Source organism: Drosophila santomea, chromosome 3R, assembly GCF_016746245.2.
Source record: "Drosophila santomea strain STO CAGO 1482 chromosome 3R, Prin_Dsan_1.1, whole genome shotgun sequence".
Taxonomy (NCBI): Eukaryota; Metazoa; Arthropoda; class Insecta; order Diptera; family Drosophilidae; genus Drosophila; species Drosophila santomea.
In genome coordinates, this window is record NC_053019.2 from 1,567,543 (window position 1) to 1,595,379 (window position 27,837).

General features: G+C 41.9%; 1 long non-coding RNA gene across 1 annotated transcript; it reads right to left on the bottom strand.

Annotated features, from left to right (window-relative positions):
* Positions 1-19,164: 19,164 nt before the first annotated feature.
* On the bottom strand, positions 19,165-25,386 carry LOC120454080. The gene is made up of 3 exons (XR_005616588.2): positions 24,166-25,386; positions 19,366-19,760; positions 19,165-19,297 (listed from the first exon to the last, which is right to left on the bottom strand). It is a non-coding gene; the product is annotated as an uncharacterized LOC120454080 (long non-coding RNA).
* Positions 25,387-27,837: the final 2,451 nt, after the last annotated feature.

The following is a 27,837-nucleotide window of genomic DNA, read 5'->3' on the forward strand; positions in this document are numbered from 1 at the left end:
TTCCTTTTTTTGCGAAATTAATGAACTATTCAAATGTCAAAGGATCCGAGGGCAAGAAACGCCGAACAGTTGGTAACAACAAAACGGGGCACAATACAAATGTGTCCAGCCAAGTGAAAACCATAAAACGATTTTTCCCGTTTTATGAGTCTGTCGCCGCTACCGTCTCCCCTTTCATCTATTTTCTTTCCCAGTGTGAGTTTGCGATTTTACGAAATTTACGAAATTCGAAAAGCAATTTACCAAGGCATCGTGAAAGGCAATACACGAAGTTTGGCCATCGGGCTCAAAGTGCCTCCAAAGGACGAGGGGGAGTTCGAAGCGTCAAAACTCAGACGCGGATGAGGACGAGCTCTCAGGGACTCACACAAAAGCGAGGTCTTCAGCGCACACATATACTCGTAGTACGTAAATGATTCGTCCATGCTTGGTTTTTATTGTCATCGTTTTTTATAGACAATTTTACGAGCTAACGAAAGTGGTTTTGCTGCGGGGCGAAGTAGAGGCTCCGTTTCGATGCCGGCATATTTGGGGTTTTACGATCCCACCGCCTTCGCTGTCAGCGTGCATTGCAATGTACGAGTATTGGGAAAACTGTAAATCACACTTGCCCATGGACACACGGACCCCAGACAGATATACGGCCAACGGACAGCCATCTGCCCCACATTGGAGCAGAGAGCCGATAAAACGTTGTACATGAGATCTGTATTAGCGTGTCAGTTAAATTATTTTTAGTTTCCGACGCGTCGTCAAATGAGCAATTGTTGAAAGGATGGGGAAAGGCCGTTGGCCCGCGAGTTCGGGGTAACTGGGGGTGCTCGGGAATTGAAGCTCTCTAAACGTTCCTACTTACTCGGGCGAGTGCGAACTCATTCGCTCCCGATGTTCCATTGCATCCACACACACACCGACTCCGCGGATGGGGTGCCAAATGGAGGGGTCTCTGGGCGGTCGGTGGAAAACGCTGCAAGTTGTGGGGTGAACTTATTGTGAATGGCCATTCATCGCAGCAGTAGAGTTTGAAGCTCTTAAGAGCTTCGTATTCAGTAATTTACAATGTGCAAAGTTCCCAATTTGTGAATTTCAGAGAGCGGTGAGGTGAGAACTAATATTCTTCAAGATTGCTAAAGAAACAAAGTAAAAATGGAACAGCTGTTCCTACAGGCACAATCAAAACCTAATGCCAACGTTAGCTCTACCTAAGTTGGAATTGGTTTATTCTGGGGAAATTATAATTATCGAATCACTGTTGTAACAACTGATAAGAATTTGAAAGATAAATATGCGAATGAAAAAGTTTTCAATATATATATATATAGTTTTAGATATATGTGTATATACAAATATAAAGTATAATTTAAATAAATATTTATATAATTGAAGTATGTATGTATATATGTATATATTCTTGATCAGGATCAATAGGGGAGTCTATCTGGCCATGTCTGTCCGTCCGTATGAACATCGGGATCTCAGAAACTACAAAAACTTGAAAGTTTAGATCAAGCATGGCACGCCCACGACCACAGTTTTCAAATTAATCTTTCAAATTTATATCGGTATGCCAACCATTTTTTTTGCAACGCCCACTTTTAAATTTTTTCTATCAATGAACTTCTTTCGATATGGCAGGAAAATGTTGAAATTCCTCGTTCGTACTAGCTAAGTAACAGGTATTTGATAGTCGGGCTACTCGACTATTGAGTTCTATCTTGTTTTGAACTGGCAGCTGGTAACACTAGTTTAAGTGTAAATTAAATCCAGAAATTAAAGAGATTCTGACTTACGCACTAAACTTGTTTCTCCATATTCTGATCATAATACCCGAAATTGAAGTTCTGATAAAATTTCCTTCGAAAAGGATTGCCGGACTTAAGGTCTGACAACACCCTGTTGCAAAAGTACCCTTTCTGTTTCCTGTATTGTATCGCACGCCCAATTACTCCTTACATGTCAATGTAACTCCAACTCCGCCAGCAGTTTACTTCCCATCGTGCAGTTGGCGATTTGCGAGGCTCGAGGGTGAGTTTAAAATGTTTTGTCTTTTAATTGTGTCGCATGCATTATTGATGTAATTTACCTGGCGAGCAGCAGTGGCCCTCTGTTTTTACACCCGTTACTCGTAGAGTAAAAGGGTACACTAGATTCGTTGAAAAGTATGTAACAGGCAGAAGGAAGCGTTTCCGACCATATAAAGTATATAAAGTATATATATACTTTATACTATACTAGCCGAGTCGATATGACCATGTCCGTCTGTCTGTCCGTCCGTATGAACGCTGAGATCTCAGGAACAACAAAAGCTAGAAAGTTGAGATTAAGCATGCAGACTCCAGAGACATAGACGCAGCGCAAGTTTGTCGATTCATGTTGCCACGCCCACTCTAACGCCCACAAACCGCCCAAAACTGCCAAGCCCACACTTTTGAAAAATGTTTTGATATTTTTTCATTTTTGTATTAGTCTTGTTATTTTCTATCGATTTACCAAAAAACTTTTTGCCACGCCCACTCTAACGCCCACAAACCGCCCAAAGCTGCTACGCCCACACTTTTGAAAAATGTTTTGATATTTTTTCATTTTTGTGTTGGTCTTGTAAATTTCTATCGATTTGCCAAAAAACTTTCTGCCACGCCCTGTTTAAGACTCTCCTTCTCCCTTCCACTAGCTGAGTAACGGGTATCAGATAGTCGGGGAACTCGACTATAGCGTTCTCTCTTGTTTCTATTTAAAATGGGGAAGTCAGCATCTTCTACGTTATCAACAAGTTTCAACCTCATCAATGCGACAAAAAATAATTGCTGACTCACGCCACTTGCACCGTCCGGATCTCCTTTTATCTAGCTCTTGAAGACACTCGACACGTTGGCAAAATAAATGTTAAACTCATTACGATAATTTGCAGGGGAAATGGAAAACAGAGGCACAGCGATAATTCAAAGGAAATGCCCCAAAGGCGCTTCATACACAATCCTATTCGCCGTTAGGCTACTCGAAGCCTTGCAGAAAATCAAATTGGATTTTCCTTCGAATTATGAATATATAATTATTTGGAGTTGCCTCCGTAGCTGAGGTGGAACGATTTAAAGGAATCGGGTTGTGTACATCACTTCAGCGGCTTTCAGGGAATCAGGTTTGCAAATATCTTTCGCATGAACGACACATAGATATTCTCCCTCGACGACCTTCCCCGCCGATTACACGAGACCTTTTCATTTCGCTTTGCATAATTTACAATTTATTATTTGGCGTAATTTATTATACGTGCCGCAATTTATGCACAAAATGTTGAATACAACGCTTCATTAATCAGAGTCCGAGCTTTCCCACAGCTCCAGACTACATTGAACGCAATGTGTGAACAAAAACCATTCAAATCAATGAAATAAATATGATTCGGGGATATGTGTGGGTAATATCGATCTGAAAATGATATTGATATAAAATTAGTAATGTAAATATAATAAATTGTGCACCAGAATGTTAACCTTTTGTTTTTCCTGTGTATAAATAATATTTTCTCCGCCAGTCAACTCTCTGAAAGACTAATTAAGCTTAATGTAATGCACATATGCGATAAGTCGGCGGGGTTAGCCTTTCCAAGATTATAACGACTGTGGACTGCGACTGACCTCCCTGGCAGCTCAATATATTTATATTGTATTTAGGTGGCTTGTCAGCCGGTGATTGATGGGGCTGCTGGCTGCCGGCTTTGGATTTTCTGCCATATTCGGCGAACAAAGCCTGCTTCTAATGTGATCCGAGACTCCGGCGGTGATAAATTGTTGCACAAACAATGCGTATGACTTTTGAAAATAAATTCATTAGCTCGTAGTTTGAGAACGGTTCCTGCAGTAGTGAGCTCATTGACTGGGCTGGGTATCCTATCGTATCGGACGTGGAAGATAACTACCAGGCAAGAAGACTTTGGAAACCAATGTGGGCATGGCGTCAGTGAGGAGACTAAATTCGTGCGTGCACTTGAAACGTGTATTACTTACTTCTTCTAGTCCAAAACTACTTTTGACCTAACGATTTATTTAGGAAGTGATTCATGTAGGGAATAGAAACAAAATGTTTCTACAATGGGGCGCTTTACCAGAAATTGGCTTGAAATTGACATTTGAATGTATTATTCAAATTTATATTAATTCAATATTTAACGCATTATATATATTGAAATCCCTTTTAAAGTCGTAAGAACTGGATGCCAAATATTCCCATCACAGTTCTAGCAAACATCTAGCATCATGTTTAATAAATATTTATAAGACTAATTCGAGGAAAATTTTGATTGCAGTTCCCTAAACTGCTTAGAGATTTTAAATGTGACTCGGAGGGATTATTGATTTTAAATGAGCGCACAATGGGCCATCTTTTAATTGAACTCGAAAGCATCTCACAAATGGCCTGTATCTTATTTGGATTTCTCTTCATTTGCCAGCATGCCACGACTTTTCTTAGCGACCCTCATCATAACTTCTGAGTCTTGGTTTATTGTGCTGTCCTCATTGTTTGTTTGTTTCCAAAAAATTAAATCCAAACAGCGAGCTCGCCGACAACTTCGTGTAGCGATGCGATTGAATGTCAAGAAGTTGTACTCCTCTGGTTTCTGGATTGGATTTGGTTTCCGAACAAAATATGGACTGCATTGAAAGTCTTCAAAGCTCTTAGAGATTTCAGAACGCCAGTCAAAGGCGCACTGAGCCAAACTGCAGGCCCCTAGACGAACCCAGCGCGTAATTCAATTAGAGGCAGAACATTGTAAGAGCTTTTGGGCCGAGCCGAGAACGAGAACCAGAACCCAACCGATTTCCGTTGGTCGGATGGGAGGGCGCCCAAAGAATCTCTCCGTTCGGGGCCCACACAAGCGAGCTGACTTTCATCTATTAAAATATACAAATTGCTTTAGCTGCGTGTGGGTGGGTTGGGTGCTTTTGGTGGCTTGGGGGTGTCGCCCTTGTCACTTCAAACGGTCTGTTGCTCTGGACGAGGGGTGGGTAGAAGGGGATTGGGGCTGGGGCTGCTGTCCCATGCGCGTTCGTCTTTGACATTTTAAAATTGATTTTTTCGCCGCTGGCTCCGTCGACAAAAGCCACATCAGCTCAGGTGTATCCGTTCACACGCTATTTAATTAGTTTTGCTGGCAGGTACAGTAGTGGGCGATGGGGAAGCGGACTTTATGCGGGCCTCTGGCCTTCAGCGAGAATGGTTAAATTGGCTCAATCATCGGTCATTTTTCATTTACAAAATAATTGCGTCTAATTCGAGACGCATGCAATTAACCAGCAAAGGATTTTTTCATTGATCGATTCGACTCATATGCATTTTGTCTAAGTACACAAATATCGATGGAGCAATTACCTGCTTGCTTAAATTTTCGAAGAATTTAATCTTAATAGTTCATCCACAGTCGGATAGAAATAAGTTTTAAAGTGCGCAACTCAATGCGATTTAAGTTGGATTGAAGGCACTGTGGACTGGGTGTGACCGACCATCGGTAGGGCGCTGTCTACAAATTGCAAATTGATTTTTATCGATTTTCCATAATCAGAATTATTATGGAGAACGCGAAATATCACTCGACTCGTTATTGCTCACGTCTCGGGTTACGGCAAGTCTCTTGTCTCGAATTGAAAGTAGATTTTACAATTTGATAAGCGTGCGCAAATTACACGAGAGACCTGCCACGGGCTTCGAAGTTCGAACCCACACTCCCTGGCATACGCCTATAAATTTGTTGATTATCGGACTTTTTTAATGAATTTAGAGGGCCGCGCCCGTGCTAGTTGTTACATACCGAATGGTTGTTGCCTCCTGCCCGCGTACACATTTTCACATATTCACATGTACTCCCATATGCAACAATGTCGGCGCTGTGTGGTAGTGATATATCTTTTCTGATGGCCCCAGACACGCACGCGAAGAGCTAAACACCACTCGTAGGAGATGGACAAGGCGGCCTGGGCGGAGCTTTATGTGCAGTTTGCATGTGAAGACCGCGTGCGGATGGTGATGCGCAGGGGAAGCGAAGGGGATGGTGTTGTAGCAGCCGCGAGGAAAGATATAGTCATATAGAAATCAGCCCAGAATCGGGTGGAGTTTTTAGAAGGTCGTGGCATTTAGCTAAAAGCCTCAGCTCTTTAGAATGTTGGATATAAAGTATGGATTGATGTTGATTCCAATTATACCGAAGTTGATACCATATTTTTCAAATAGAACTGGAATCTGCACTCTATGTTCTTCAAACTAGAAGAGGGCAGGTAGCCTTAGGTGCCAGCTCAATTATCAACGCTGCTCCCAGGGAATCCATCTTTTCAAGTGCGAATTAAGTGAGTTTACTTGGCATAGTAGTTATCATCAGCGGACTAAGTTGTTGAGCCTGTGAACATACTTTCCTACTTATTCTAAGAAGGGCCACGTTTTACCATAGGTCGTTAGCCCACTTCGAGGCTTTGGCCGCTTCTGCGACTGCCCTCCAATGCCAGAGGCCTTGTCCTTTGTTCACTTGATTTCTTTGATAGTATCGTGGGTATGGAATCGGGGATCGGTGTTCGGGGTTCGGGGTTGGAGGTACCATCGACGGTAGTCCGGCTTACTTCCTCTTCGGTGCACAGGAGGACCTCTGCGGATGGCCTTTTTTTCGCCTTCATGGCATGAGTGACAACCTTTGCCATGAGTTCGAGTCCCTTCTAATTGCTTGCGTAACCTGAGGCAAAGCGAGGGACGAGCGGCTGGAAAGCGTTCATATTTCAAAATCGTGCTCAATAAATATTTTCCCTGGTCCCGAGCAAATACCCGCTTAAGTACAAAGGAGAGAAAAACAAACGTGCCGAGGCCTCAGACATTTGGCGAACGACTTACACTGAAACAAGCAATTCCTGTGCGAATCGAATGGGAGACTTTGGTCGTGTTTCGTGCCCAGAAATGAATGCATGCCACTTATGGGCACAGTTTGTCGCCATTCATTTCACTTCAGCAGCGGCACAGCCAGTAGAGTAGTGATGGCAAGAAGAGTACAAAATGAAATTGAAGCAAAGGGTGGTTGTGGCAGTTTTGGGCGGGTTGTGGGCGTTAGGGAAGGCAAATCTACCAAAACTGTCACGCACACACATTTTAATTTTTTAATTATAAAAGCTAGAAAGTTGAGATTGGGCATTCAGATTCAAGAGACATGGACACACCGCACTAATGTTACCACGCCCGCTCTAACGCCCACAAGCCTCCCAAAACTGTCACGCCCACTTTTGAAAAAAATGTAAATTGTTTTAATTTTGTTACCCCATTTTCAGCCGATATTTCAGAAAATTTTAAAATATCTCGTTCGCACTGCGACTAGCTTCCCTCTTGCTTAAATTCTGATGTGGTATGGCTCTAGTTAGGGAAGCTCTACTGTGCAGTGTGTGCGCTTCTTTTTGCAATTCTCAGTGGTGCCCATGAATGGCTTCGTTTATTTTGAGCACATTACTCAAACAATGTTCTTGGTTTATTTAAATTTCTTACTTATGGCGAGCAACAAGGAAAGCCATGCAAATGCCGACCGCTTGTATAAGTTTACCGTCCCTTGCGCCCATGCCCGATCCACCCAATGCTCCCCCTTGAACGTTGAGGAAGCCCGCGTCGGGTAAACATTTGAATTTTACATTAAAGGCGGCGAAAAACATTCGCATTTTTTGCCATTTCCCCTCTCATTATTTAAACAAAACGGCGTCACACACTGTGACAGAGCAAACAATTCGCCAGTGGCCCCCACAAGCCAGTGTTTGCTTTTTAAAGCGACAATGCCGCTGAGGGGTCAGGATGATTCGGAGAGGAGGTGGAGGTGGAGGCGGAGGCGGAGGCGGGAGAGTATTCACATCCAACAGATAAAGATAAAAAAATGCAGTGAAGCCAGCTGTTTTGGTTTTCGGCTTTCGGATGCGGATTCCGATTCCGATTGGGGTTCGGATAGGGATTGAGATTGGGATTTGGGTTCGCAGCGGGGTCACATTGTGTGGCAAATGCAAACAAAAGTTCGATTTTTAAAACTTTTTGCGTGTGTGCGGTTTGGCAAACAGGAACTTCAACTTTGCCGTTATTTTAGAGGGGCGCAATGGAATGGAATTTTATTTGCCGACGGTATCGGGCAAACAAAGTGGAAGCAGAAGGCTCCAGCCCATTTCTTGTCTTTTGTCACAGGAACATTTGACAAACAGTCGCCGAGCGGAACTCGGAACTCGGATAGAGTTTCCCAGCCAGGTTCAATTGGGTTGACTTCGACGGCAGCCGATTCCGATTTGTATCTAATTGTATGTAAACAAAAAAAAAATCAAATATGCGGGCGTTTTGTTCGCTTCGCCTTTCAATTTTATGCATGAAGTTGATGGATTACTTATGAATGCCTCCTGGGATTTGTTGCGTGCTTGATGGTGAACCCAGGCGGAAGACCAACAGATTGTAGGGGATAAGCATAATGACCACAGGGAATTTGTTTCCCGATACTGGATCTGAAATTCGGCTTTAGTAAAGGCCTTATGGCCGTTGATCGCTTAACATCCAAGTCCAATTATATTTATCTCCTGTAAAAACTATTGTAAATTCTCAGTGTTAAGTTGAAAATCGTCACAAGGGGTTGGAAAATATAAAAAACCAATGTCAAGGATGGCTCTAAATTTCAACAAGACTTCATCAAGACGTTTCCAACAACATCGGAGTAATGCTGCCCCACTATGAACAATCGTAACCAGTTAAGAGTTTTATTAATACATATTTATTATTGACTTCGTACCCATATATAAGTCATTTAATCGAACGATTTTATGACTTTTGAGAACGTCACACTTAATTAAACAAAAAGATCCACAAATACCCTCATTTATTAATACAAACACTTGGCCTGAACTGAATAAACGAAAGAAACTTTCATACCGGACCTGAAAGCATTGTAATGGAGACTTCTGACCTGCTGCAATTGCCCACTTTATAGCCACTTGCAGTAGTACCACCTCCCGACCACCGATCACCCATCGCCAATGATCGGAAAATAACTATAAGGCTGAATGTGCGGTGGCTTAGTCACAGGTAATCAGGCCAATTATTGCCCAAGCTCCTCTATATACATATGTATATAATTACAGCAGCGGAGCCTATAAATTGTAAGCCCATTGTGCCTATTCCTCCCCCACGCGGCCATTTTCTCATTATTCATCGGGTCGAGCGGCTGACTTTTATATTTGCCATAATTTGCACCATCACGGAGTAACTTTCGTTAACGCTCTGCTCGGCCGAGTATAAAAGTTAAATGAGTTCCTATTTTAACGGGCGCATGAAAATTACAGGGGCCGCCAGGCGGTGTAATTAAGCGCTGTTCTGTCCACGACACGTCAATCTGCCAGTCATATTCTCTATCGGGGGTGAGCTGGAAGGACGAAGGGCGAAGGAGGAACGGCCGCCGTGCCGATTTCCAGGCTCTTATCGCTCGGATTAGCGTTTACGTGGTCATTTGACCGAGACCAGAAGCACAATTTCGAAACGAGGTCATTAAGCAATTTAATATTTTAAGAAACTGATAATATCGACCCGCACCCCTGCGAAGTGGACCCGGCTCAGGTAGGCCGATGTCAGCTTTTGGCCTTACTTTTTAGTATTAGCCGAGCACTCCGCCTGTGCTTGAAAAGCTTTGCAATCAGGCCTGCACTGAAAAAATGTATCACTTGTATCCATGTACATGTTTGTACAGACTGGGCTCACAATAATCAATTATAGGAAATATACTTACTAATCTATTTAGTTCTTAAAAACGCATCTCGACGATACTGTTCTTTTATTCACTTTTATTTACACTATATTTATTATTCTTATATTAAATTATATTATCGCAGTTTTATATACTTTGATTGTACAATTCTTACTATTAAACGCAACATTTTGGTCAAAACCAGTGCACCTTTAATTTTTTGATCGTGTACAACGACCTACGACTCACGACCCACTGACAATTTTTGGAACAGCCATGGGTTAAGTAAACCGACCCAATTACAAAATGTTGTTTTTTAAATTAAGCCGCATTTAAAGTTCCCACTAGCAGAAATTAAGTTTGGAGACCGAAGGTTTACTTACAGTGTATTCAACATCTCGGGATTGGGTTACGTCCTCACTCGCGCTCAGAGTTAAAGTGAATGTTGCATGACACTTGCACGAAATATTAAGGTGTAATGGGAATTAAGCTGCGAACTCGGCGAGGAAAGCTGACAACGCTACTAACCGCAACTAGATGGAGAAATACAAACGGACAAACGTAGAAGTACGACATTGTGACACGTCTTCGACTATCCCAGGGACTTAAAGAGGCACTTGGGGGAAAGTGGTGTCAGCGCGGAGAAGTGTAATCTTACACGGACCAAATAGCAAAGTCATATACATTTGCCAGCATTCCCCAGTCGTATAGCCATTTCCAGCCCCAGACCTCGAAAATGGCAGGCGATGGCTTTCGGTATGGGTTTCTTGCAGTCATAAAGCGCAGCTCTTATTTGGGGTAATGGTCTATTCGGATAGATTACTTCGATAATAAACTTATTAGTTGAAGAATTCGAAATATTGCGGATACCCATAGACTTCATTGATGGATTTTTAATATTTAAGGAAAGTCCCTTATGCACACTCATGAAAGATTGTCCTTCTTTACAATCCATAGGTCTCCTACTTTTTAAAATCTAAAATAAGAACCTTTGACAACTAAAAAGTTTATTTTGGGCATAGGACTTCAAAAATTGACCGCTTGCAGCACTATGCAGATCTATCAGTTTTCAGCGTTGTCATACATTTTCGAAGGTGTTCTCGCGTTACTTTGGGATATCTCACCTTTCGCAGCCCGGTTCTCGGGAACAAAAAGATCAAACCCTAATCAGCTCATTAGGCACTGGCTCATGTCGCACTTTCCGCCGCGCAATCTACGTATTCCGATCTCGGCGAAGAGGGGCCTTTACGGGGTCGCTGGTATTGGGATTTCCACGGGATTTCGATTTATTTGTTTCCCTCCTTGGACGTTTCCCATTTCCATTTCTTATTTCCATGATAATACCGCTCCGTGACCTTAAAATGTTTGTCACTCTCAATACCCCGAAAACCCTGACGGACAGCCCAATCGGACAAAGCCGAAGACAACCACACGGTCGGACGGACGGACGGACGGACACACGGACACACGGACCGCGGACACAAAAATTAATGGCAACACAGCATGTGTGTGCTGGCGGCAGAGGGCCATGCAAGTGACCGTACCTGTGGCCCAGTGAGTTCGTGGTGGTAATTAAACGCAACAAAAACATTAACAGCCGGCACAGTCAACCTGTAATTTCATTTTTATGCGCCAAGACTAAAGCCGGGTCGGGACTCACCCAGTCGAACACATACGCAATTGTATGTATCTCCCTTGATACTCTTTCTCCTTGGACCTAATTACACGGATTAAATATTATATGGCTTTAATGCCCTTGGCAGTAGGTAACCACAGCCAAGCCCAAAGCACTAGAACCTACGACTGTCTCTATCTCCTTTGCAGCTCTACATGGAAAAGCGAGCGCGAGCAGCAGTGAACATTTCCAGAGAATGTATACAGATTGTTTCTCTAAATTGGTTGTACTAATTAACTAATTACGCATTAATTTTACATGAATATTCCTCAGTGCATGATTGACTGCGTTAAGGATTTCTGTCAGCCACAGCTCCCGCATACATAAGTTTGATGACCAGTTTAGTGACGACTAAGTAAGCATTTCAAGCATTTTCTCGTTTAACCGGACTAATAGTGTATTTTCATAGCACATTTAAATATGGTTATTGGTTTGGTATTTTTTTCGCTGTGTATCATGAAACCTCCGTCCACAACATCTGCCTAAAATAGCCTAAGGCGTAAGTTGCAAGTTATAATGATCCGAAAAAGTCCAAAATCGGCAAAACAAAATTTAGCTGCAGTAGTAGTAGATTTCGTTGTAGGGGCTTTTAGATACGCCTCTTAGTATGTTGGTTATTACTAGTCGCATTGTAAGGAAACTAACACTTCATGTTGTGTTCGCCTAGCCAAAAGCGTCATTCGGATAATTGTGTCTTGATTTGTCCGTGGAGTTGAGGTGAAAATAGTCTGGTTGGCGAAGAGCATTAGTCCGTTTATATGGCATGTTGCTCATAAAACAACCGCGTCGCATCGCCGCCCATATGTCGTGTTTGCCTTCAGATAAGGCGCCAAATTCGAATAATTAGAGGCGTCATGTGTTATCGCAAATTGCAATCGCAGTGGTTCAAGAAATGATTTGTGATCAAGTCTGCTCGACTTGAAGTACCCTACAAATATAAAATCAAAAATGTATGACACGCACTATAAATAAACCTTTTAAATCGTATTACTATGTTGAGCTGTATTGATTACACAATGTTACTTGCGAACTTGCACTCCACTTACACGAAATATAGGATTATTTTGAGTCTACGGAGTACTCAGCGGTTCAGCATGGCGGTAAGAAACCCTGGAGGTCGCAATTAATGCCAGTGCACATACCCAGACGTGATTACATTTGGGCATCATTAATCTATAATTTACATAACGAGCTTCAGTCATATCTAACCGAGAAACCCACTCGACCAGCCCACTCCAGAGCTCGTCATGAATATGGAAGATAAAGGGCCCCATCAGCGTATTTTTGGCATTTAATTGGAGTTAATTAATTAAAACAAGAGAGAACGCTATAGTCGAGTTCCCCGACTATCTGATACCCGTTACTCAGCTAGTGGAAGTGCAAAGGAGAGTCTTCAACACTGACAGTTTTTGGCGGTTTGTGGGCGTTAAAGTAGGCGTGGCAAACAGTTTTTTGGCAAATCGATAGAAATTTACAAGACTAATACAAAAATGAAAAAATATCAAAACATTTTTCAAAATTGTGGGCGTGGCAATTTTGGGCGGTTTGTGGGCGTTAGAGTGGGCGTGGCAAAAAGTTTTTGGCAAATTGATAGAAATTTACAAGACTAATACAAAAATTAAAAAATATCAAAACATTTTTCAAAAGTGTGGGCGTGGCAGTTTTGCGCGGTTTGTGGGCGTTAGAGTGGGCGTGGCAACATAAATCGACAAACTTGCGCTGCTTCTATGTCTCTGGGCGTGGCAACATGAATCGACAAACTTGCGCTGCTTCTATGTCTCTGGAGTCTGTATGCTTAATCTCAACTTTCTACTTGTAGTTCCTGAGATCTCGACGTTCATACGGACGGACAGACGGACAGACAGACGGACATGGCCAAATCGACTCGGCTATTGATCCTGATCAAGAATATATATACTTTATATGGTCGGAAGCGCTTCCTTCTGCCTGTTACATACTTTTCAACGAATCTAGTATACCCTTTTACTCTACGAGTAACGGGTATAATAAAGGGGCGATTGGTCGCAGAATGCAGAATCGTTGAACATTTCTAATGATTCAAGGGGGGAGCATGCCATGACGATACACGGCGTTCATTCACTGTCAATAAAAGTTTTTCGCGTTTGTTTTGCGACTGTTTTACGGTTTTTCCGCTGACTCGCTCTCTGGCTTTTCCACGTTGGTCTTATCGCTTTATAACAATCATAAGCTGCCAACCTTATTTATGCCATTATTATGGCAACTTCTCTGACCTCCTCGCTATTTATACCCGTTACTCCTAGAGTAAAAGGGTATACTAGATTCGTTAAAAAGTATGTAACAGGCAGACGGAAGCCATATGAAGTATATATATTCTTGATCAGGATAAATAGACGAGTCGATATGGCCAAGTCCGTCTGTCCGTCCGTTTGTCCGTCTGTCCGTATGAACGTCGAAATCTCAGGAACTACAAAAGCTAGAAAGTTGAGACTAAGCATACAGACTCCAGAGACATACAGGCAGCGCAAGTTTATCGATTAATGTTGCCACGCCCTTTCTAACGCCCACAAACCGCCTAAAACTGCCACAGCCACACTTTTGAAAAATGTTTTGATATTTTTTCATTTTTGTATTAGTCTTGTAAATTTCTATCGATTTGCCAAAAAACTTTTTGCCACGCCTACTTTAACGCCCACAAACCGCCAAAAACTGTCAGTGTTGAAGACTCTCCTTTGCACTTCCACTAGCTGAGTAACGGGTATCAGGTAGTCGGGGAGCTCGACTATTGCGTTCTCTCTTGTTTTTGTTTTTGAAATTCAGGAGTATGAGTTGTGTTTATTAATTGCTCAGCTTGTAATTTCAAGTTCTCTTGCAGCTGAAATGCTACAGCGAACACAATGAAATAAACACAATAAAATGTAATATAAACGTGGTTGTATGAACTATTGAACTATTGCCAACTTTTTTTTTTAGATGTGTTTTAAAAGTCATTCCATGCCGTTAACCTTTTTATCGCACCAGATTTGTTTCATTTTTATTATAAGTTTTTAAATGTTTCTGATTGGAGGGCCAGGTGAGTGAGTTTTTAGATCTCAATAGGATACTAGTCTTGAGTGGCTGTATACTAATTAATGCACTCTTCATACACTTTCTTACTTTGGAAAAGTCATTCAAAATGGAAGACAGCATATTTTCATCAAAATATTCTTTAATGTCAATCTTGCTTGCATAATAAACACACTCTTGCTTGACGTTCCCCTTAAGAGTTTTATCAACTGTAAAACCCACACCGCCAACTCCCCTTTCTCCTACATGACAGTCATGTCCCAGTCTTCTATCTTCTGTTCCCAATGGGCGTTTACCCGCCTGCTGTCCATTAATGTTCGGGAGGAAGGAGAAAGGTGGGGGTCGTGAAAGGCACTTTTGGGGTAGAACGACCTCTCGCTGATTATCAGTCTGGTGTAATCACAGTCGCAGAACGACATTATTGCCACCACTCTGTAGTATTTGCCCCTCGACTCGGCTTGAAGTTCTTGGAAACATGTTTTTGCACTTACATACAAAATTCATCTGCCCCACCGAAACTGAGCGTTTGGTAAATAAAATTAGCTGCATTCACGTTGCATAGACAAGGACATCAGCCAATGCCTTCCTATTTTTTTTCGGTCGCCAGGGACGTCGGTTCTCGTTTCTGAGTCAGCTAACTATCCGAAACAATTTCCCATCATCGTCGGCAGGAATATTGGCATCCGCAACACGTGTCAATGTGGAGGCGTCCTAGTCTGGGGACACTTTTGTCGACGTTGAGACAAAATTAATTGCAAATAAACGCGAAAAACCCCGGCCGCAAACTGCTGAGCGAATCCTACAAGGCGACTTCGGATACTCTTTCGCATACTCAAGATGCCAGCGGCTAGATAAAATTGCGCTTAGCATGGGAAGTAGAAGCATCAAGCGTCGAACCATAAATAGAAATGGATCCGAGTATGAACACACATAAAGCCATTACTTTGCTAAGGCACGGGCACAGAAGACTGGCGAACATTTATTTGAAGCGTCAAACTCGTTTGTCTTATCAGATTATATACCCACTGTCAGATGTTACATTTTTGGATACCCTATCGGCAGGTGGTGTGCGGTGATTCTTTCAGCTCGAAGTGAGCCGAAAAATTCGAATAGTTTAAATTATATATACAATCTAAATTTAAAGTACGATAGTATAACATTGGGAATTATGTACATCAAAATTTTAAAATGAAAATTCAGGCAGTACACTTATTTGTTTTATTTATTACATTGTGGAGTTTTTTATTAAGCCAAAGAAATTCTTTTGTTAAAGTATTTCCCAGAGTATTCTAACTTTGCCTCAGCGACCACCTGATATTTCCTTGAGTTTTTATACCCGTTGCTCGTAGAGTAATACGGTATACTAGATTCGTTAAAAAGTATGTAACAGGCAGAAGGAATCGATTCCGGCCATATAAAGTATATAAATATATTCTTATATATTCTTGATCCGGATCAATAGTTGAGACGATTTGCCCATGTCCGTTCGTCTGTGCGACCTTTGGACGTCAAGATCTCTGGAACTATAAACTATAATGTTGTTGTCCCATGTAGCCACGCCCACAAACCGCCACACCCACACTTTTAAAAAATTTGTTGATTCATTTAATTCTTTTTTTTCCCCTATTTGTTTCATTATGCCAGAAAAATTTGTAAATTTATCTTTCCCACTTTCACTAGCTGACGGGTATCTGATAGTCGGGGAACTCTAATATAGCATTCTTTCTTTTTTTTGCTTATAGTTTCACGACAACAACGTCGCCGATGACACGACAAGCTGCGCTGCGATGTCGTAGTTCTGCATGTTTTTATAGTTCTTGCCGAGTTGTAGAGCCGGCTGAGTTAGTCATGCGCCTAACTTGGCCAAATCGCTGGCCAGAAGAGAGAGGGCTTCGAGGAGGAAGCAGACCAGACCGGCCATTCATTGCAGCCAGTCCCCACAATAAATACTTGTGGGCCCCGGCTGATCCCCCCGGGATGGCCCACAAACCGAACGGCCCATTCATACAGGTAGCTACATCGTCTCCGTCGTTGTGCTTTTGTTGGAGTCATTATCATTTTGTTGTCGTCAGCGACGTCAGCGCACATGAATCACAAAACAGGAGAGAACGCTATCTGATACTATCGCCGACTATCTGATACCCGTTACTCAGCTAGTGGAGGTGTGAACGAAAAATTTTAACATTTTCTAAAATATCGGTATAAATTGGGAAAGAAAATAAAATTAAAAAAAATATGGGCGTGTATCATAACATTTTTCAAATGAGTGGGCGTGACAGATTTGCGCCGCTTGTGTGCATTGGAGTGGCATAAAGCTTTTGTAAAATCGATAGAAATGGACATGACATATAATAAAATATCAAAAGCTTTTCCAAAAGTTTCGGCGTGAAAAAAGATTTTTTGCATATACATAGATACAAATTTACAAGACTAATAAAAAAAAAAGAAATTAAAACAATCAAAAGTTTTTTAAAAAGTGTGGGTGGGTGAGGCGGTTTGTTGGCGTTAGAGTGGGCGTGGCAACATTTGGAAGCAAACTTGCGCTGCGTCTATGTTCCTGAAAGCTGCAAGCTTAAGATTAACATTTTAGATAGTTCCTGAGATCTCGACGTTCATACGGGCGGACATGGCCAGATTGACTCGGCTAATGATCCTGATCAAGAATATATATACTGTGGGAATGGGTCTGGCATCATTGTTCAGCCGAACACACCATAGATGAGTTGTGACGACGATTTTTAATAGTTTTATTACTGAAAGTAGTGCTAAGTATAGCTTGGTTAAGATACTTTAGAATATAATGTAAGTTTGAACAGAATTTAACATCGTACCAATCCCACAATACTTTATATGGTCGGAAAAGCTTCTTTCTGCCTGTTACATATTGTAACGTGTATAATGAAAAGCCCCTTAATAGCTGGCCGGTCGTTCGGCCTTATGCCTAATGCGTATCTTTCGGATACAGATACGGAGCCAAAGATACTTTTGCAAGAGCACCACAGCCACAGGCAGAGCCGTAACCGTAGTCGTATCTGTTTGCTTTTTAGCACAAGATATTTATTTCTTATTTGCCTCTCCTTCTCGTTTCGGATTTAATTTCTGTTAGCACTGCGCCAAAAGACAGAGCGAAACCGCAACTGGCAAGTGCGCTAACGTAATCTTCTCTAGCTACAGATATGACCCATAAGTCCATAGGTTGCGGTGTTTGTATCTGTGCCAGTATCTGTGGCTGTATCCGTATCCGTATCTAAGGCTGTATCTGGCTGCGTGACATTTGTAGCAGTTTTTTTCGGTGCTTGCACAGCAGAGAGTGCGAGTATCTGTCAAATGCAGCTGACTGCGACTAATCCAAGGCACAATGTAGGGTTTTTGCCTTACATTCCACCACTTCATATTTGAATTAAAACGAACCGCGTGTTATTTAAGCCTGGCGTTATAATTTAATGAATACGCCCTAATTAAAACTTAATTAGGTTTTAATTGTATTGTAATGCATATGGCAAAGACAATCAATCCGTCTGAAAATATGTTGCGTTACAGCGCTCTTGGCCTGGCTTTCTGTATTTAATTACGAAGTCTCCACCCCGTATCGTAGGCATTCGGGGGTGGCTCCGAGGACTGCATTGATAATAAATTCTATTATTGCATTTGCTTGTTGCCTTTGTGCCGCAACGATGCGATACACGCAGTCTAGACCCACAGGGCCGACCCTTTGGTCACTGGGGGTGTTTTACCCTCTTTTGCCATCCCCGCGGTGAATGGCACTGCCAATCAGACGACCATAAGTGCTGTTTGCTGTCCACACACTAATTGATTAATATTGGCGGCATAAATTAAACATTGATGCTGTCTGGTGGGTAAGCCATCGTTCCATTGTGGTGAATCATTTTATGGTTGGATTAAAGCCGTTTAATCGGATTATTTGAATCAACAACTGGCCTGGAAACAAATGTCGTTTAATGCGATCCAACTGACAACAATGTTTTAAGTAAAGTAACTATTTTTTAAATCATTCGGATCAAACTTTACATTCAATAACTGTTAACGATGTTGAACAATGGAGTCCTAGTTACCAGATGAACTTTTCCGAAATGTATCTATTAATAGAGCCACTCGAAGTGACCTCTTTCTGCCTGAATGGCTGATACCTAAATGAATCCATTTTTCGGATCATTATTTTCCACTGCTTCTAAGAGGGCCGACGTAAGTATATTCTTATGGGATTACTCTGGTCTAACGGAAGAGCTTAACTTAGCGGCTGCTTCTCTCCAGTCTTCCATCGCATTGGTCCAGATTCTATCACTCTTTAAAAACCAGCGCATCGCAAAATATGGAGCGAATAACTGAGGAGAATCGATTAAAAAGCCGACAGATTGTGCAGCTTATGGAGCAGTTATGAACTGGTCGGCTAAGCGATTCAATTAAGTTACAATAATTAGCCGAGGCCCGGCTCCGAAAGCAATTTTCGGGCGTAAATGCAACTTCATGTGGCTCTCATTGCCTTCGGCCCGATGTGGCGACCAAAACAATGTAATTCCATCATTTATACCAATTTTGCCCATTTATTCGCGAGCAGTCTGCAAAAACGAAGCGGCTGCAGCTGAAACAATGGACACAGTTTGATCTCGGAAATCGCCCCGGTCTGCCTCTGGTTCTAGATGCGGCTGGCTGTGCCACCAATTTGGCGATTTTTTTGTCAACTTACAATCATTTATTATTATTAAAAGAAATACAATGAAGGGATGTATGTATGAAGTCAAACGTTGAGTCGATAGTTCTAAGTTCTACAGAGTTGGGTTTTCTTGGGTCTCAGTTCGACCTCTATTAGTAAGGAGTTTCAAAAGATTAATTTATGGAAACTATAAAATGTATAAAATTATTGATTAAGGTTTTGAAAATATTTAAAATAGGCTTCTCCTCTTATTACCCTTTATCATATCCAATGTGGATTGTCATGTGCATCGGAATGGGTATTGGTATGGGTATGGGTATTGGTCTTCAGCCGGGTATGGAATCCATTGTGTGCAGCTTGTTTCCGCTGCCGGTCCCGCAATTGCTGTTCCTTTTGTGTTGCGTTTGCTTTTTATGCGAACGTGCGTTACGTTCTGCTTACAAAACGGATTAAAAGGTTACACAAGAGCGTGCAGCAGCCGTCAATTCCACCAGCCGATGTATGTCGGTATATGAGTCTGCGTCTGAGTTGAAGTTGGTGCTGGAGTCTGACTCTGGGTTCGAGTCGGGAACGAAAGCCATATCCATGCCATAGATGCAGCCATAGTAAGACCATGACCAAACGCTTTGGGGAGAGAGGTGCACTGGAAACTGAAATAGTTACTCTTGCTTAAAATGGGTTTCATACTGTATTTAATTTGTAGTTATATGTATATCGTTTTAAGCCACATTTTATAAGGCTAAATGACATTATATTTAATATTTAAATATTTAATGATTATATTTATACAATAAGTTTGCGATAGTGAAAAACTGGACAAGAGTTTCAAAGCTCAAACTGCAGGGATACCAACCATAATATAACAAGAGATAACGCTATAGTCGAGTTCCCCGACTATCTGATACCCGTTACTCAGCTATTTGAAGTGCGAAGGAGAGTCTTTAACACTGATAGTTTTTTGCGGTTTGTGGGCGCTGGAGTGGGCGTGGCCAAACAGTTTTTTGGCAAATCGATAGAAATTTACAAGTCTAAAACAAAAATGAAAAAATATCAAATTATTTTTCAAAAGTGTGGGCGTGGCAATTTTGGACGGTTTGTGGGCGTTAGAGTGGGCGTGGCAACATGAATCGACAAACTTGCGCTGCTTCTATATCTCTGGAGTCTGTATGCTTAATCTCAACTTTCTAGCTTTTGTAGTTCCTGAGATCTCGTCGTTCATACGGACGGACAGACGGACATGGCCAGATCGATTCGGCTATTGATCCTGATTAAGAATATATATACTTTATATGGTCGGAAACGCTTTCTTCTGCGTGTTACATACTTTTCAACGAATCTAGTATACCCTTTAACTCTACGAGTAACGGGTATAACAATCTGAAATTATTAAAGAATATTCCAGCTAGAAACAATTTCTTAAGATAGCTCGGATTACAAAAAAACAAAATTCTTTTCAGTGAATCCGTAGTCCCGTAGTCATGGCCTGCCACATACATTTAAACATACATGGGTAGACACAAATGCAGTCACTTTATTTGCAGGCAGTCTGCGACTGGAGCTCTCCGCTTCTTTGCCACGCACATGTTGGTCACGTTATCCACATGAATGGCACCATTGCACCAAGGGGCTAAGGGGTTTTTGTAGGGAACTAGGGGCATAGGAGGCACGGGCAGGAGGCTGAGGACGGAGAATGGGACGACCTGAGACGACACTTCAGTTGTGGCTTGCGGTTTCTTATCTGTCACGAAATTGCCCCAGTTGCCAGATGCCGCAGTCGACGTTAACAATTTCTTTATTACACTCTACTCCCCTCCCCTAAGAAACAATCATAATAAAAACAGTGCATTAAAAACACGCAATGGCCACGTGAAACCCATTTGGACCGACTACAGCCGGTGCATCTCCGGCTGCATAATTAATTCACCTCACTGTATTCCTCAGCCATCTCCGGCTGCAGCACCATCTATTAAGACAGGCCAGAGGTCAATTAAGTGTTTTGTGCGGCAATTACTCCGCACCCAGCTCTCAAAGTTCCTCGAGTGCTCTCCTCATCCGCGATGGCTTTCCTTTCTCGTCCCTTTTTATTTACTTTTATTTCCGAGCAATTACGTGTATTGACATTGCACTCGGCGCTTGTCTCTGGCTGCCACATTTAATTGATAATTCCTGTACGTTTCTACGTTTCTACGTTTCTGTGCCGATGCAGATAAAGAAAATGGGCTCGCCACCCAGAGCATGCCCCTTCCAAAGCCCACCTCCTCCATCGCTTGTGTTGTTTATTTATAGTTTATGACCGCGGCTCTAGGCGTTCTCTGATAGATTTGGCAACAAACACTTCAAATCGTTCGTTCTTATCGCTCACGTCATATGTTTCCAAGTAAAGAGGATTATGGGTTCGGAACATGCAATCTGCGGCTCTTCCATTAACAAATGACTCCGCACGAAGAGCCATTTCTAGGTCCCATTGACCTGGTCATCTTTCGTTCGACTCTTTACATTAGCCATTTTGAATTGAAACTATCTTTTTAACGACCCTTAGAACTACCAAGGGGCACTTTATCCATCTTATCAATTGCATCTATCGCTGGCTTGCCGTTTTCCGTATCATGTTACACTTAGACTGGAATCTCTTTAAGGTGGCCTAAATGAGGAGACATTTTATGCATATGCATGTCGGCTCAAATCACACGATTGAAATCAGTTCGTGTTCTATCCGCAGAGCCAAGGTGTAAATTGCCTTGCTGTTTTGAGCCATTTCTCAGTGGACTGACACTAAGCTCCATAGCAACACGAGACTTGGATTCCTCTGGCTAGGCGGTTTAATTTTCACTCGTTGGAGGCTTTAAGACGGTACTTGTGACCTCCGCCTCCAGGTTCCTCCGGGCAATTGTTGCCACACTCTGGCCATGAAAGACCACACAATGGGGTATCGCTTAAGCAGCGTCATGCACAAATTATTTATGTGCTACTTAATTTTGATGAAATAACTTCTATAGATATAACAACACTTCATTTCGCACATTAAATGTGTCATAACAGAGGGCCAGGGGTGGCGGTGATCCCCCTCAATGTCATGTCATTGCGCAGGCAAAAAAATGAGGCGAAAAAATGTAACAAAATGGGGAAAATGGGGAAAAAACAAAAACGAAACAAAAGAAATAACAGAAAACACATTGAATTTAATGGTTTATGGGAAAAGCTCATTGCACACTGGGCGGTTTAAAAATTTCCATATATATGTACATATACACGGGGAAACAGCCACAACCGAACCTATACAATGATATTTCCATAGTATATCCCCATATCTATTAAAAAAACTTAATATAAAAACTAAAGTTGTAATCGAATTAATAATCCCTGGATATTGTTCATATCGTCAATAAAAATTTGTACAACTTTATTCACTTAAAACATTAAATACTTTTTTCATATTATTTTCCCATTACCTATCAGGAACATACGAATTAACCAAATAAAACATTTTGCAAAGTCAATTTTAACAAACCCACAATAAATGTTTTTCAATTTTGGATCCCCTTGTACCGAATTAAAACCATATAGAAATACAAATTTGTAATAGCGCTGCACCTTTAACTTTGCACAGTAAGAAAACCATTTTTCAACTCGGTGAATTTCCCTGAGCCACGATAGTTTCATTTCACAATCTAAATTTTGTCAATCGGTCCTCTATAATCCCGGGAATTCATTTGAATGGAGCCGACTGTTCCGCAGGCAACTCGAGACAACAACTCGTCGGATGCTCGGCTATTATAATAAATGTGAATCCAAGATAATTATACGTGTAACTAAAATGTGGCATGCGGGCAGCCAGAGACGCAGATACGAAGATCCGAATTTCAGCTGCTTCAAGTTTTAAATATCTTCATTGTATGCGCATAGAGAATGAGCCGGGCCTGATTTGAAGTCCGGAGCTTGTGGACCAGACTGAACAGAATGAAGGCCTGGGAAAGGCCCAGTAGACTGGTGGTCTAGAGCTGAGGGTTCGGGCATTCCAAGTGGAAATAAAGTAATTTAAATATGATGGCAGCACAAAGGGGCCGCAGCTTTGAATAACAGCAATTGCTGACAAGGACTCTTGCACAATGGCCGCAATTGTCGAGGAGTCGTCGAGAAACATGCGGACGGGTCACGGCTTATTGAATGCGGAATGCCGAGTATCGGGTGCTCCTGCTGTTGCGAGTGCTCAGGGTGCTCCAGTGAGCCGGAAAATCAGGTACTTTTCACACGAAGCGCAGTTTTTCGAGCAGCAGTCCAGGTAGCGAAAAAGAGAGTGTCGCGCGTATCTGTCGGATGCAGATAAATGGACGACATGGACGCAAAAAGATAAGCAGATGCGATAGCGGCTTTGTCTCGAGCTTATGCTGCATTATCAATCACCTGTGTGTTCGCCAGGTAGCTGCAGCCTGCAGCTGAAAATAAAATTCGAACCGAAACCAAAACTGAAGCGATGCCTGGCACTCGTGCATTCTTTTGGCCTCGGAACGAAACCTTTGTGGTAAATCTGTAGCGACTGCTGTTGTTTTTGTTCGTCCGAGGGTTTGGATGGCTTTGTCTGTGGCATTTGTATGGCTTTTGAAAATTACTCATGAAAAACTTTAGAGCAAACACACAGGAATAAAACAACTGCCAAGACTGTTTTTCATGGCAAGCCAGCGACGACGAACTATTAAAGTATCTAGCAGATATCCGTTCGTACGGCATGCAGACGTGAGATAAATACATCCGCATTACCCGTAAGTACCTGCCAGAAACACACTGCGAAATGAGCCAAGTAGTTGGGAGGGTTGCCCTGCTAACATCAAACAACGCCAGGACACTGAAAGGAAGACGTCAAAGAAGCTGCGGAACAAAGTGCCTTCCAGATACAACAGACCAGGCCGCAGACAAGCGAAAACTTAAATGACAAAAGATGAATGACTCTGGCTCACTGGCGCTGCCGTCCCCCAACGCTTGCTCTTTGGAGTCGGAGGCCAAAGTCAGAGGCTAATGACAAATTGAGCGAAGTGCAATTAAAACAAAGAAGCCACTCACCCCGTAGCTGGCCGTCTTCTAAAAATCTATCTGCATATGCATTTGCACATAGAGTAAAATATGTTTTAAGAAAGCAGTCCTGAGGTCATCAAGATATAAATAATGGAAACTATCCATCCAAGATATGTGATTGGTGTAATTTATTTACACATCATTTACAAACTGTCAAAACCAATCTTATAAAAGTTCAAACACTTTCAAATTATTTTCACATTTTTTTTCCGTCAGTATTTTTTTTTTTATTTAGGGTGTGTCCGCGCCGACTATCCAACTCATTGGGGGAATTTATTTTCGCACGCATTTGTCGCAGATGGGGCTCCCATAGACAATGACTGACAAGCGGACAAACGGACGGACAGAACGCAGCCCACGTTTCTGTCTCGTCGAAAACGCGGCTACTTGGTTATCAGCAGCGAAGACGAAATGAAATTGTGCTTGAATATAACGAGATCTGCCCGTGTGGGTCGCCGTTTTCGGCCAGGCTAGATACCGCTGATATGTACATACATATGTGACCGTAGCGCCCACACGCTGCCTGCTTTTTTTGTCCGGCATTTTCATTATTGCTACTTGGCTCTTTGGCCCCCGGCAGACGCAACATTTCGTGCAGGCAGCACCATTCGCCGCCGCTACAAATCATTTTCAAGTGCCAAAAGACAGAATCGTGGACAAAAACAAAGCACGACAAGAGGAAAACAGCAAAACGGGCCAAAACCAAACCCCCCCCCAGAGAGCATTAGAATGGTCAAGACTGGGCTGCAAGGGACACGCAATGTTCAGGCGGATAAGGAATATCTGCAGATTGTATAACAAATTGCTCAAATTATGACTGGCAATGTCACATGAAACCCATTTTGGAAATCAATACGTGCCAGAGAGAGCGAAGAATCCCTCTCAAAATAAGTTTTAGTCAGGTGGCTTTACGAAATACTTTCAAAATATTTGCATTTATGCATACATATCGTGAAACAAATTGTATAATTTTACATTTAAATGCGCTTAAGCGTGCTTTTAATGAAATGTAAGCTTTTGATTGCGGCTCGAGTTTAGTGCTGAGCTGGGGCTTGGGGTGGGATCGTATCGGATTCCGATTCGGGTTCGGAATTCGGTTTCACCTTCGCCATGCGTGCGAGACCTCCAAAAATAAGGCAAGTCGAAAATCGAACGTAAATGATTTATAATTAAATAAATATTTTGAGATTATCAAGAAAGAAACGAAGAAATTCAAAACCGCCAAGCTATTAGCAGAAAATATACGAAACACAATCGCATTAAGCGACGTTGAAGAAAATGTATGCTCAGCATAAAATTAATAACTTGCCTTTTTTGCGCCTTGTTTTTCGGTTTCGTTTCTGATTTTATGTTTGCACCTCAATTATAAAACATTTTCAGCGTATAATTAAGGCCTTTGTGCCGCGTACCTAATAAAACTTATCAACACAGTGCAGCACACTTGTTTATTTCATTTAGCGCACACTAAAAGTATATGTATATATTTTTTGAAAATAAATCCCGACTTAAAAGCATGCCCATCGAATTATGAACGTTGAGAGTGATTCCTCCCCAAAATATGTCACAAGTCTGAAAATAATTAAACACGTCGGGTTAAAAAAATAATTCCAGTTCAGGCGAGTTCGTTTTATTAGTTTTCCACCGTTGTTACCTTCGTGCCGCACACAACTGAAAAAGAAGAGGCCGTTTAGATACTACAAAAATACGATTGCTTTCGGAAAGCGAAGTTGTGGTAACGCAAGCTTCATAAGTTTAAATAAATACTTAAACGGGAAAGACTAAATATAATGGGAAATAATTTATTTGGAGCAATTAAAATTCGGATATGAATAAAGAAAACTCAGACTCTGGGTTAAAAGTGATTGGGGCCACTGGCAGTGGACCTATACAATGACTACCTGGAAAAAGTTTTTTCCGCCCCGGTATTTGTGTGTTGATTTTGAAATTTGTATTCAAGCGTTAATTGGCTTTGCTCATTAGCGGGTTTTCTTTAATGCTATTAACTTTATTTGTTGTTTATTTTATTAGTAATGCGGCATTGTGTTTCCTGCGCCCTAAGGCCGCCAAGCGACTAATACGATTGTTATGCCCGATGTGTGTAGATACATGTATATCGCATGATTGATAAGTACGACTGTCCAAATGTCCAAAGGCGAGTTGACTGCCCAAAAACCACTGCCCAAGTGTCCAGAATTTCAAGTAGAGGCGTCCGCCATTAGTCACAGGCTAAAATAATCGAATTGTGTCAACAGCACTGCTCTTCGAGTCATCACTCGAAAAGGCGAATTCAGAGTGAGCTACTTTCCATTTCGTGGACTTCTGCCCCATAAAAATACACTGCATTTCGTTACCACAGCAATCATTGACAGCATCCGAGCAACCTCGGCCGCCTTCAATTGCCGCTTTCAATTATAATCAAGCAGATGTCAAATGCAGCTCTTAGGGTGAATGTGCCTGCTGGCCAGACCTCATTGACTCACGTCAATACTTCAAACTAACTTTATTTGAAAGTACTAGTAAGATTCGGTTCCTAGATACTTTATTTTACTGGATTTATACAAAGCGTACTCATATAAAGGAGCTTTTATTCCAAGAAAATCGATCATTATAATTTATATAGAAGAGAAGTAATTCCTAAAAATTTAAATTCAGGTTAATTAAGTGCTCACCGAGATTAGTTTCCTTCGATTCCCAGAACATTTACTTGTATTCTAAAGGGGAAATTGGCCCCTTAAGGGACTCTTAACATTGAGTAAGTGGGAAATATTTGTCCTTAAATCGTTAACATTAGAATTAATTAACATTTTTTATGATAACTTGATGTTTTGTATAATCAATCGAACACATGGGGTAAACTGGTATACATATAATAGATACACACAGAAATCTTTTTCTGTGTGTGAAAAACAACTCAATGACAAATTATCTGTGTGGCCCCAGAAAATGATCTGAGGATTGTTCACTCGGGCAGGCGGCATCTATCGAATGCAAAGCGGCTCTTCCTGTACAGAATTGCGAGATGTGCGATGTGAGTTAGAAAACCGAGGCACAAGTCGTTCTTTCTGTTGCAGTTGCATGTCGAAAGTTATAATTTTATATATGGCACGACAAACACACTTATCGGCGACATGCGTGCTTGCCTGCCCTCCCCCTGACTCGCGTCACCGCCGCCCTGCTATGAGCGGATGTTCGCGTGTGTGTGTGTGTGTCTGTGTCTGTGTTCCTTTTGAAGTGCACAGCATGTTAAATTCGTAAAATTCATTAAGATTCCGTTGCCGATGCCAACCAGTGACTGGCAACAACAACGACAACGACAACGGCAACGTTGCCGATGTCGAAAAGTGCCAAGAGCAGAGCCAACAAGCGGCAACCGAAACGACCCACACGACCAGAGATGCCAGCAGCACAGCCATATCACCAGCAGCAGCAGATGTACACTGGGAGAAACAAGAACAAGAGAAACAAGAGTTCACACATTGTGTCAACCTGCCTCGGAACTATTAAAAAATCGAAAAATCGTATATGTATATCTGCATTCTTATATCCTAATACATACATTAGATGAAAGCACATGTTGTTGCGCAGTTACTGGGACTAAATAGTTTAAAATAGTTTAGAATATTAAGATGAAACTCATTAAAGGAACGACTAGAAGCATTT